Source organism: Lithobates pipiens, unplaced genomic scaffold, assembly GCF_037356315.1.
Source record: "Lithobates pipiens isolate NorthernLeopardFrog02 unplaced genomic scaffold, aLitPip1_a1.2 Scaffold_91, whole genome shotgun sequence".
NCBI classification, from domain to species: domain Eukaryota; kingdom Metazoa; phylum Chordata; class Amphibia; order Anura; family Ranidae; genus Lithobates; species Lithobates pipiens.
In genome coordinates, this window is record NW_027507914.1 from 483,444 (window position 1) to 497,589 (window position 14,146).

The following is a 14,146-nucleotide window of genomic DNA, read 5'->3' on the forward strand; positions in this document are numbered from 1 at the left end:
CCTTGCAGTCTGATGCCTTCCAGTCTGATGTTCCGGCCTTCCAGTCTGATGCCTTCCAGTCTGATGCTCCGGCCTTCCAGTCCGATGCCTTCCAGTCTGATGCCCCCGTCCCTTCCAGTCTGATGCCTTCCAGTCTGATGCCCCGGCCTTCCAGTCTGATGCCTTCCAGTCTGATGCCCCGGCCTTCCAGTCTGATGCCTTCCAGTCTGATGCCCCGGCCTTCCAGTCTGATGCCTTCCAGTCTGATGCCCCGGCCTTCCAGTCTGATGTCCCGGCCTTGCAGTCTGATGCCTTCCAGTCTGATGTCCCGGCCTTGCAGTCTGATGCCTTCCAGTCTGATGTCCCGGCCTTGCAGTCTGATGCCTTCCAGTCTGATGTTCCGGCCTTGCAGTCTGATGCCTTCCAGTCTGATGTTCCGGCCTTGCAGTCTGATGCCTTCCAGTCTGATGTTCCGGCCTTGCAGTCCGATGCCTTCCAGTCTGATGTCCCGGCCTCGCAGTCTGATTCTTTCCAGTCTGATGTCCCGGCCTCGCAGTCTGATTCCTTCCAGTCTGATGTCCCGGCCTCGCAGTCCGACGCCTTCCAGTCTGATGTCCCGGCCTCGCAGTCCGACGCCTTCCAGTCTGATGTCCTGGCCTTGCAGTCCGACGCCTTCCAGTCTGATGTCCCGGCCTTGCAGTCCGACGCCTTCCAGTCTGATGTGCCTGCTGTCCAGCCTGATGTGCCTGCCTTCCAGCCTGACGTGCCGCTGCCCGCCTTCCAGCCTGACGTGCCGCTGCCCGCCTTCCAGCCTGACGTGCCGCTACCCGCCTTCCAGCCTGACGTGCCGCTGCCCGCCTTCCAGCCTGACGTGCCAGCTTCCCGGCCCGATGTGGTTCTGTCTGCTGCCCTGCTTGAAGTGTCTGTTACCCAACCTAATGTGACTTTGCCCATAGCCCAGCTTGACGCAGTGGACTTTCCCCAGCAACTGCTAGTTGGAGCGTCCGGAGGTCGCTCCATTGAGGGGGGGTACTGTCAGGAAAGGTTCCCTCCGCTGGTAATATCAATCATTTGGCATGCAGTACTGCGATCCACCAGCAGGTGTCTCCTGCTGGAATTATGTCATCTTTGGTCCGCAGTACTGGTGTCCACCAGCGGAGGGATCCTGGCAGTATGGAGCAGGTATTGCCCTCTGCAGTCAGGCGTCACATGACTGACAGCAGCCATTATAAATACCCGGCAAGTTCATATACACTTCGCCTTAGTATTGTCCTTGAGCCCTGACCTGCAGCTTGTTTGATACCTGATACCTGATACCTGATACCTGATACCTGTTACCTGTTACCTGTTACCTGTTACCTGATCCCCGATCCCTGTTTCCTGCATCCTGCCTCTTGTACCTGTTCCCTCTCTCCTTGTCCCCCTATTCTGCTTACCTCCTATTTATGACCCCGGCCTGGCTTGACTACGATTCTGGTTCTCCCTTTTGTTACATTTTACTGGTTTACTTGCTTATCTGCACTGTTTGGTTGTTAGTTTGTTCACTTAGTTTGTATTGGTGGTGTGTTCACATTTATATGCCTTTGCTTAATAAATTTACCTTCACTTATTTGTGTCTGGTTCACTTGTCGCAGTCACACAGTTCTGGTCACATCTGGTTCATGACAAGGACAATGATCCTAAACACACCAGCAAGTCCACCACCGAATGGCTGAAGAAAAACAAAATGAAGACTTTGGAGTGGCCTAGCCAAAGTCCTGACCTGAATCCTATTGAGATGTTGTGGTATGACCTTAAAAAGGCCGTTCATGCTCGAAAACCCTCTAATGTAACTGAATTAGGACAATTCTGCAAAGATGAGTGGGCCAAAATTCCTCCAGGACGCTGTAAAAGCCTCATTGCACGTTATCGCAAACGCTTGGTTGCAGTTGTTGCTGCTAAGGGTGGCCCAACCAGTTATTAGGTTTAGGGGGCAATCACTTTTTCACACAGGGCCATGATGGTTTGGTTTTTTTCACCTTTAATAATAAACACCTTCATTTACAAATTGCATTTTGTGTTTACTTGTGTTGTCCTTGACTATTGTTTAAATTGGTTTGATGTTCCGAAACACTTAAGTGTGGCAAACATGCAAAGGAACAGGAAATGAGGAAGGGGGCAAACACTTTTTCACACCACTGTACTAAGCCCATATTCACTCCATAGTAAATTGGAAACATTAAAAGGGGAATGTGAAATGTCACTGATAAAATTACCAAATGTTTTTTAAAGGAATCTGATCAGATGTAAATTTTTAGAGTCTGACTTTAAGACTATTTTGGGTGTGGTTGCCTATCCTTACATTATTAGAGTTAAAGTGTGTTTTTTTTTCTGATAACAGCAAATGTGCTATATTTGTGCAAATTGTTTTGATAGTGTTTAACCAGTTGCCGACCGCCGCACGCCGATGTACGTCGGTACAATGGCACGGGCAGGCATAAGGACATACATGTACGTCCCTTGCCTCCCGCGGGTCGGGGGCCCGATCGGGCCCCCGCCCGGTGCCTGCGGCGGTCGGAATTCGTACGGGAGCGATCCCGGACGAGGGGACGGCCATTCATTCATGGCCACCCCCTCGCGATCGCTCCCGACGAATAGAAATCCCCGGTGACATCACTTCCTCTCCTGTAATGTAAACACAGGAGAGGAAGTGATGTATTCTCTCCTCCGTGTCGGTATTTTTCGTTCCGACACGGAGGAGAACGGATCAGTAAGTTGCACCAACACTCACACACACAGTAGAACATGCCAGGCACACTCACACCCCCCCTTTACCCCCCGATCACCCCCCCAATTACCCCTGCCCCCCAGTCACAGTGACACCAATGTCATTTTTTTTTTTTTTTTTTTTGCATTGGTGTCATTTGTGACTGTAATAACTGTTAGGGCAGTTAGAGTTAGCCCCCTTTAGTTCTAATGTACCCCCCTAACCCCCCCAATAAAGGTTTAACCCCGTGATCACCCCCCGTCGCCAGTGTCACTAAGGCTGGGTTCACATTGCAGCGGTTTATGAGAACGAATGTGATTCGCACCGCACTGCAGTGCAAATCACATCCGATCTCTGTGCGATTCGAGTTCAGCCATTCGCCGCACCCGCCGCACCCGCCACACCCGCCGCACCCGCCGCAAATTCGCACGAGACCCTTTTTTTGGCCCGCAGCAGAATCGGATCGCATGGGTGTTCACACCATGCGATCCGAGTTTGCAGATCGCACTGCGATATGCGAACTGATCTGGGGGTGTCAGTAACATTTCACTGACACTCCCAGCAGTTCGCATAGGGCAGTGTGAACTGCCGCCGGGAGGCATGCGATGCGGGAACCCGCCGCGGATTCGCGGCGTTTCCGCATCGCTCCAGTGTGAACCCAGCCTAATAAGCGATCATTTTTCTGATCGCCGTATTAGTGTCACAGGTGACGCTAGTTAGGCAGGTAGGTATTTAGGTTCGCCGCAGCTTTTTATAGCGCCAGGGACCCCCATATACTACCGCATAAAGCCCCCTGATTGCCCCCTAGTTAACCCTTTCACCAGTGATCACCATATAACTGTTACAGGTGACGCTGGTTGGTTAGTTATTTTTTTATAGTTTCAGGGCACCCGCCATTTATTACCTAATAAAGGTTTAACCCCCTGATCACCCGGCGGGTGTCATTTGTGACTAATAACTGTTAGGGCAGTTAGGGTTAGCCCCCTTTAGTTCTAATGTACCCCCCTAACCCCCCCAATAAAGGTTTAACCCCGTGATCACCCCCCGTCGCCAGTGTCACTAAGGCTGGGTTCACATTGCAGCGGTTTATGAGAACGGATGTGATTCGCACCGCACTGCAGTGCAAATCACATCCGATCTCTGTGCGATTCGAGTTCAGCCATTCGCCGCACCCGCCGCACCCGCCGCAAATTCGCACGGGACCCTTTTTTTGGCCCGCAGCAGAATCGGATCGCATGGGTGTACTGTTCACACCATGCGATCCGAGTTTGCAGATCGCACTGCGATATGCGAACTGATCTGGGGGTGTCAGTAACATTTCACTGACACTCCCAGCAGTTCGCATAGGGCAGTGTGAACTGCCGCCGGGAGGCATGTGATGCGGGAACCCGCCGCGCATTCGTGGCGTTCCCGCATCGCTCCAGTGTGAACCCAGCCTAATAAGCGATCGTTTTTCTGATCGCTGTATTAGTGTCACAGGTGACGCTAGTTAGGCAGGTAGGTATTTAGGTTCGCTGCAGCTTTTTATAGCGCCAGGGACCCCCATATACTACCGCATAAAGCCCCCTGATTGCCCCCTAGTTAACCCTTTCACCAGTGATCACCATATAACTTTTACAGGTGACGCTGGTTGGTTAGTTATTTTTTTATAGTTTCAGGGCACCCGCCATTTATTACCTAGTCTCACTAGTGTACCCCTAAATTTAGGGGTGTCTACTTTCCAAAATGGGGTCATTTGGGGGGGGTTTGTGCCATCTTGGCATTTTATGGCCTTCAAAACTGTAACGCCCTTAGAAAGCCTGAAGGCGGTGCTTGGTTTTCGGGGCCCCGTACGCGGCTAGGCTCCCAAAAAGTCCCACATATGTGGTATCCCCATACTCAGGAGAAGCAGCAGAATTTATTTTGGGGTGTCATTTCACATATGCCCATGGCATGCGTGAGCAATATATCATTTAGTGACAACTTTGTGAAAAAAAAAATAAAAAAAAAAAAGTTTGTAATTTTCCCGCAACTTGTGGCAAAATATAAAATATTCCATGGACTCAACATGCCTCTCAGCAAATAGCTTGGGGTGTCTACTTTCTAAAATGGGGTCATTTGTGGGGGTTTTGTGCCATCTTGGCATTTTATGGCCTTCAAAACTGTAATAGGTAGTGAGGAGTGAAATCAAAAAATTACGCCCTTAGAAAGCCTGAAGGCGGTGCTTGGTTTTCGGGGCCCCGTACGCGGCTAGGCTCCCAAAAAGTCCCACATATGTGGTATCCCCGTACTCAGGAGAAGCAGCAGAATTTATTTTGGGGTGTCATTTCACATATGCCCATGGCATGCATGAGCAATATATCATTTAGTGACAACTTTGTTAAAAAAAAAAAAAAAAAAAAAGTTTGTAATTTTCCCGCAACTTGTGGCAAAATATAAAATATTCCATGAACTCAACATGCCTCTCAGCAAATAGCTTGGGGTGTCTACTTTCTAAAATGGGGTCATTTGTGGGGGTTTTGTGCCATCTTGGCATTTTATGGCCTTCAAAACTGTAATAGGTAGTGAGAAGTGAACTCAAAAATTTACGCCCTTAGAAAGCCTGAAGGCGGTGCTTGGTTTTCGGGGCCCCGTACGCGGCTAGGCTCCCAAAAAGTCCCACATATGTGGTATCCCCATACTCAGGAGAAGCAGCAGAATTTATTTTGGGGTGTCATTTCACATACGCCCATAGCATGTGTGAGCAATATATCATTTAGTGACAACTTTGTGTAAAAAAAAAAAAAAATTTTTTTTTTGTCATTATTCAATCGCTTGAGGCAAAAAAATAAAATATTCAATGGGCTCAACATGCCTCTTATCAATTTCCTTAGGGGGTCTACTTTCCAAAATGGGGTCATTTGGGGGGGTTTTGTACTGCCCTGCCATTTTAGCACCTCAAGAAATGAGATAGGCAGTCGTAAACTAAAAGCTGCGTAAATTCCAGAAAACGTACCTTAGTTTGTAGATGTGACAACTTTTGCGCAAACCAATAAATATACAATTATTGACTTTTTTTTTACCAAAGACATGTGGCTGAATACATTTTGGCCTAAATGTATGACTAAAATTGAGTTTATTGGATTTTTCTAATAACAAAAAGTAGAAAATATCATTTTTTTTCAAAATTTGCGGTCTTTTTACGTTTATATCGCAAAAAATAAAAATCGCAGAGGCAATCAAATACCATCAAAAGAAAGCTCTATTTGTGGGAAGAAAAGGACGCAAATTTTGTTTGGGTACAACATTGCATGACCGCGCAATTACCAGTTAAAGCAGCGCAGTGCCAAAGTGTAAAAAGACCTCTGGTCATTTACCAGCAAAATGGTCCGGTCTGAAAGTGGTTAAGCTGTATTAACAATGATTTTGAAATATTGATTTTGACAGGGTTGAGAATATTATAATTAAAAAATCCAGAATTCGAAAGTAAATAAAAGGGAAGTTGTATATTCCAGGCGCTACGCCAGAGGAATTGTGGTTAGTAAAGAAAAAGAGAAGTGACTGCGTTGTGTAATTCTGGACACTAGAAAGAAAAATATTAAGGTTTGAAGGTGTTATGAATGAAATGAAGGATGAATGGAAATGGCCAGATGAATGTGGGATGAGAGAGAGTTGTTGTATGTGTGTCTGGAATGTGCACAACAGGGTGTCTCATATTGTGTTTAGGCCCATGTTATACTTTCCCTAAATTAAATTAAAAAGAATTGATAAAGGGATTTTGGTAAAGGAAGGGTGAAAATTTGAAAAAAGGTTTGAAGAAATTAAATTACTGTAATCAAGTTATATTGCTGCGTATGAATATAAATATTGACAGGGAAAAGGGGGAGTAGGGAAGAAAAATAAAAAAAAGGAATAAAAGAACCTTCACAAAAAAGACCTCAGAAGAAAAAATGTGGGTTCAGTTGGACTTTTTAGGCATAAAGAAAGTTGTGAACACAACCAGTATATTCAAAAACAATTATTTCTATTTATTTTTAAAAAAAAGAAAGACAATTTTTTTTAAAAAGAACAGGGAAAAGTTCAATTTCCTTTTTACACAAAAAAAGGAAAATGTTTCCTCCTTAAAACTACACATTTAAGACCTAATTGACATCCTATCAAACATAGTAAAATCCATTTCAAATTTCCAAAAGGGAAAGAGAAAAACAAAATATATATCTATACAAATGTGGGATCAAGGATATCAATCATACAGTCAACGATTACATATATTTTTGGTGCTCTACATGTTTCGCGTCTACGATGACACTTCTTCAGGAGCTGATAATAATGTTCTAAATTTTAAGGAGAGAATATAAATAAGTAAAAGAAGAAAAACATATATGTGTATAAAATACTAGAAAGGAAAAAAAAAAAACACACATCTATAAACATTCGTATAAATAAAATACATATATCCAAATATATAACATATTTCGTTATATCACCCATCAAGGTACTAAGGTGTTAAAAAAAAAAAAAATTACAAAAAAAAAAGGGGGGAGGGAAATTTCCTGAGACCACAATGTGGGGGCGGATATAACATTCCTATTTAATACCATATAGTATCAACCACTCGATACTTACATTCCTTCGTAAAGTGTGTCCCAAATAGGGAGATCACCGTTTCCAAAGGAGGAAGTTGGTACGATTGATTACACAAAACTTTTCTCCACAGAGGGAAACAAAAAAGGAAAAGAAAGAGGGGGAGAGGAAGAAAAAAGAAAAAATAATTGTTGAGCAAATATATAAACAAAAATTGAATAGAGAAATATATTTTTTGAGCTTAGTGGAATCACTATAAAGGTGTATTCACCTCATAAAGTTTAAATCTTCAGTGTTTTAGTAAAAATTCTTGAGGCGTAAGTGAACACAAGTAAATCTGTGATGGATACTATTTAGTATCCCCTGAGCTGTATAATTAGGAGATAAAGAAAAAAACATAATCAAAAGAAGTGAGGATTTTTAGAGTATATAGATAATATCCAAAAACATAAAGAAATATATCCATAAGCATAAGAAAAAATATATATGGACTCACTATATAGGTGAAACACCAATTATTTAAACAGCAAAGAAAGAAAGAGAGCCAACAAAGAAGAATTGTGCAGTGTATGCTAAAGCTAAGCTATTGATAGTGCCTACACCATAATGGATTTAAAAGAGATGAAAAAAATATATCAAATAAAAGCATATATAAAATTGTCTAGACCAATTACCTCAGGTTGCAAAAAACGGATCAAGTTCCCAATGGGTAAAGAAGGAAAGTAAAGGGGGAATCAAAGAGGCAGACTATTCGGCCCATTCACCCCTATCATTTTGTTTTTTGTGTGTAAAAGATGGCCGCCATTCATGGACACCAGCCACGTGTGTCCTTTTATATACATCCGTCCCGGTAGTGACGCCACTCCGCACTCGACGGAAGTGACGTTCACCTACCCGACCAACGTCTCCTACGATGCGTTCGGTTGATACCGACGCTACACACGAACGTGCAACGTCCTCGCATAGAGCACGTGTGTACGTTCGTAAGGCCAAAAAAACTTACGTCTGGCCACCATAACAAACACACGTGCACCAGATAGGGGAGGAGCACCTCAAAGGTTCCTCCCTGATCTGCGGAGGTAGAATAAGGGGCCTCGTTCCGATGCAGCGAATGGGGACAGTACCAGAAGGGACTGTGAGAACAACCCACAAGTCCCTATGGTGGAGCGCCAAACCCCATATCCCAAATGGGGTAGTTAGGGGTCGCGCTCGCGTGGTCGCACATTGTGGTCAAGGAAAAAAAGGGAAAAAAACACCTAAGCGTTGATGAAGTAATAATTACAGTGAACTCTAAATATACATAATTGTTTATAAGCAAATTAGACTGTTACAAAGAGGCAGATCAAATTTGGGTTGATCAGCCAGATCATTAATTATTAATTACATCCAAATGCGGTATGTATAAAATTCAAAACAAACAAAAAAACATCCATATATTCAAAAAGTATTTAAATTCCGCATTGGGTTATTGTGTATATAAGCGAGAGACGGGAAAGACAAAAAAAAAAAAAAAAGGGGGGGGGGGAAGGGAGGAAGAGGGACAAATGTACTCTACAAAAAAGACTTGTATGATTGAGTCTCATTTAGGCCAGGGGCTTGGGTAGCATTGAGTTTCTCAATCCAAATCGTTTCACGTTGTAAAATGCGTTTGTCCCAATTTCCTCCACGTGGATCCTTTGGAATAATCTCTAAAATACTGAAAAGGACACATGTTGCATCAAAAGCATGACATAAATCAATGTGTCTACTCACTGTTGTTAACATTTTCCCATTAGAGGATACATATACATGGTCCTTGATGCGTTGCCAAAGACATCTCATAGTCTTTCCGACATAGAAAGCTCCGCATGTGCATGTCATTAAATAAATGACACCCTGTGTTTTGCAGTCTGCCCTAGATTTTAAATAGACAAATTCACCATTAGGAAGTGCGACTTCTGCACCTTGCTTGACCCAGGGGCAGAAATCGCAGGTTCCACATTTGTACAAACTCCTGCCATTTTTGATATCTCGTCCTTTAGGTAAATAAAAACTTGATACCAAATGATCTCTCAGCGAGGTAGTGCGTCTAAATGTCAATTGGGGTCTTTTCCCTATGTATTTTTTGATTACCGAATCTTGGTGTAAAATATGCCAATGGTTTGTAAGAATATTACGGACCTCTTCATGTTGAGATGAAAAGCGTGTTATCAATCTTGTGTTGGTTTGTATTTCAGGGTTACATTCTTTCTTTGAGTATAATAAAATAATTTTTAAGAAACAAAACAAAATGTCAAAGGATAGGTTAGCGTTCCTAGAAGGGTTTGCATATAAATGGCAGACCTCCCAACAAATGAGAGGCCCTAGGCCGAATTCACGGTTTAGAAATGTTACTAATGATTTTGATTTTACAGAGGAAGATACTGAATCAGATTCATCCGCATCAACTACTCCATCACTACCTAATACGAAACGATCAACATCAACATATACTAACACCAACTCAGGACCACGTAAGCGGGGTCATGGTGGGGGACATCATACACCATATGCAAAACGGTCAATTAATGATGAGAATAAGCAGAGATTTCAAAATCATAATGTACCTCACAATGAAAGTCAGGAAGGGACGAAACCACATAATACCTATATGGGGGGATTGGCACAACAAGCAGTACAGATTATGAATAGTCAACCTACACCTCGAAGGACATCTCCATCTAGATCTGAAAAAGTATCCCCTGGAACTAATAAACAAGCTATGATAAATGGACGAACACGTTTTCCTCCTTCGACACCATTACCAACTGGGTTTCCTTCTATAAATCCGTCTCTGATTGGTGGTCAAAATGGACAATATGCCCCTTTGGGCCCTATGTACACCTCTACAAACATGACCCAAACGGGCACTAAACAAACAACGTTAGACCCCCATCTAACACAGGCAGGATCTATGGCATCAAATTTTCACTTGGCCGAACCAATGATACAACCGACTTAAAGCTGGATATAATGAATCTAACCCCCTATCAGTTCTCAAATATTGAATTGGAAGTTCTGGGTTTGGGCCTGGGCTTTTGCCCCTCCACCAATCTTGACAAATATGAGCTTATAAAAGATATTTATTTATTTGCACGAAGCCTTACCTATAGATACATCTATGACTCGGAAGTCATTAGGAACAGACAGGAACGTGACCTTGCTGAGAGTATAAAACATTACTCAATGGCTGAGTTTAGAGCCCTCCGGGATCTAATTTTTCTCCTGGAAGAGAATGAAGGAAAGGAAACTAATTTTAAAACTACACAAGCAATTCCTGAAAAACAATCATGCTCAATGGTAAATGGAGGAAGGGGCCCCCTCAGGCCTAGATCTCAAAACTTCCCTGACTTAACTACAAATGCGTTCATTTGGACCTTTCTAATTAGTGTAGTAAGCGATATCAAACAAATGCAAATCACACCACAGGGGTCCAATATAAACAACTCCCAAAAACGAGCTATAAAAAATTTGAAGAAACATCCTGATCCAGTCATTAAAGCATCAGACAAAGGAGGTAACATCGTCCTGTTGACGAAATTACAATATGAAAAAATGTGCTATGACATATTGACTAATGAGAATTGGTATAAAAAGATCCTACCTTCAAATATAACTCGCTACAAAATCCAATTTTTAAACATTCTCAATGGAGGATATGAACAAGGCCTGATAGATCAGGATACGTATAAATATCTTAATAGTGTACATCCACAAGAAGCAACTTTTTACGCTCTCCCAAAAGTACATAAAGGAGTCACACCCCCCCCCGGACGTCCCATCATCTCAGGGATTGGGTCTCTAACTGAAAACACCAGCAGACTCATAGATGCTACCTTAATGCCACACGTCATAAGTCTCTCCTCATACACTAGGGACACTCTTGATCTTCTGAAAAAATTGGAGGGTTTGGTGGTTCCTCCCGACGCCCTTCTCGTGACTCTTGATGTGGAAGCTCTATATTCCAGCATCCCTCACGAGAAGGGCGTCGAGACGATATGCACCTTCCTCCATGAGGAACCACACACCAATTGGAAATATAATGATTTCATCCTCACCCTTCTTGATTTTGTCTTGACGCACAATTGGTTTAGTTTCAATGGGTCCCACTACCTCCAGGTGCAGGGTGTCGCCATGGGTACGTGCTGTGCACCGTCCTATGCGAACCTGTACCTGGGGGGGTGGGAGCGGGAAATTTTCTCAAATGAATCTTTGTCAATATTTACCGATTGTGTGATGTCGTGGATGCGTTATATCGACGATATTTTTGTAATTTGGACGGGAACAACTAGAAGTCTGATAGACTTCATTGAATCCCTTAACATCAACACATACAATTTAAAATTTACCCTAAATATGGATCTTCAAAAAATAACGTTCCTAGACTTAACAATCTTTAAAGACAAAAACAACTGTCTAGCTACAAAATTATATCGCAAGGAAACTGCAGGAAATACTTTACTTCACGCAGCAAGTGCTCACCCCAGTTCATTGGTAAAAAATATTCCTTATGCACAATATGTCAGAATACGTAGAAATTGCACTCATGATAATGACTTTCATAAAGAAGCAGATCTCCTCCGTACACGGCTACTAGCTAGAGGGTATAGTAAATCTCAACTACGAAGGGCGTACAATCGTGCGTACAGAAAACCTAGGAACACTTTATTATACTCAAAGAAAGAATGTAACCCTGAAATACAAACCAACACAAGATTGATAACACGCTTTTCATCTCAACATGAAGAGGTCCGTAATATTCTTAAAAACCATTGGCATATTTTACACCAAGATTCGGTAATTAAAAAATACATAGGGAAAAGACCCCAATTGACATTTAGACGCATTACCTCGCTGAGAGATCATTTGGTATCAAGTTTTTATTTACCTAAAGGACGAGATATCAAAAATAGCAGGGGTTTGTACAAATGTGGAACCTGCGATTTCTGCCCCTGGGTCAAGCAAGGTGCAGAAGTCGCACTTCCTAATGGTGAATTTGTCTATTTAAAATCTAGGGCAGACTGCAAAACACAGGGTGTCATTTATTTAATGACATGCACATGCGGAGCTTTCTATATCGGAAAGACTATGAGATGTCTTTGGCAACGCATCAAGGACCATGTATATGTATCCTCTAATGGGAAAATGTTAACAACAGTGAGTAGACACATTGATTTATGTCATGCTTTTGATGCAACATGTGTCCTTTTCAATATTTTAGAGATTATTCCAAAGGATCCACGTGGAGGAAATTGGGACAAACGCATTTTACAAAGTGAAACGATTTGGATTGAGAAACTCAATGCTACCCAAGCCCCTGGCCTAAATGAGACTCAATCATACAAGTCTTTTTTGTAGAGTATATTTGTCCCTCCTCCTCCCTTCCCCCCTTTTTTTTTTTTTTTTTCTTTCTTTCTTTTTGTCTTTCCCGTCTCTCGCTTATATACACAATAACCCAATGCGGAATTTAAATACTTTTTGAATATATGGATGTCTTTTTTGTTTGTTTTGAATTTTATACATACCGCATTTGGATGTAATTAATAATTAATGATCTGGCTGATCAACCCAAACTTGATCTGCCTTTTTGTAACAGTTTAATTTGTTTATAAACAACTATGTATATTTAGAGTTCATTGTAATTATTACTTCATCAACGCTCAGGTGTTTTTTTGTTTTTTGTTTTTTTCCTCGACCACAATGTGCGACCACGCGAGCGCGACCCCTAACTAACCCATTTGGGATATGGGGTTTGGCGCTCCACCATAGGGACTTGTGGGTTGTTCTCACAGTCCCTTCTGGTACTGTCCCCATTCGTTGCATCGGAACGAGGCCCCTTATTCTACCTCCGCAGATCGGGGAGGAACCTTTGAGGTGCTCCTCCCCTATCTGGTGCACGTCTGTTTGTTATGGTGGCCAGGCGTATGTTTTTGGCCTTACGAACGTACACACGTGCTCTATGCGAGGACGCTGCACGTTCGTGTGTAGCGTCGTTATCAACCGAACGCATCGTAGGAGACGTTGGTCGGGTAGGTGAACGTCACTTCCGTCGAGTGCGGAGTGGCGTCACTACCGGGACGGATGTATATAAAAGGACACACGTGGCTGGTGTCCATGAATGGCGGCCATCTTTTACACACAAAAAACAACATGATAGGGGTGAATGGGCCGAATAGTCTGCCTCTTTCATTCCCCCTTTACTTTCCTTCTTTACCCAGTGGGAATTTGATCCGTTTTTTGCAACCTGAGGTAATTGGTCTACACAATTTTATATATGCTTTTATTCGATATATTTTTTTCATCTCTTTTAAATTCATTATGGTGTAGGCACTATCAATAGCTTAGCTTTAGCATACACTGCACAATTCTTCTTTGTTGGCTCTCTTTCTTTCTTTGCTGTTTAAATAATTGGTGTTTCACCTATATAGTGAGTCCATATATATTTTTTCTTATCCTTAAGGATATATTTCTTTATGTTTTTGGATATTATCTATATATCCAAAAAATCCTCACTTCTTTTGATTATGTTTTTTTCTTTATCTCCCAATTATACAGCTCAGGGGATACTAAACAGTATCCATCACGGATTTACTTGTGTTCACTTACGCCTCAAGAATTTTTACTAAACACTGAAGATTTAAACTTTATGAGGTGAATACACCTTTAAAGTGATTCCACTAAGCTCAAAAAAATATATTTTTCTATTTACTTTTTTATATATTTGCTCAACAACTATTTTTCCTTTTTTCTTCCTCTCCCCCTCTTTCTCTTCCTTTTTTGTTTCCCTCTGTGGAGAAAAGTTCTGTGTAATCAATCGTACCAACTTCCTCCTTTGGAAACGGTGATCTCCCTATTTGGGAC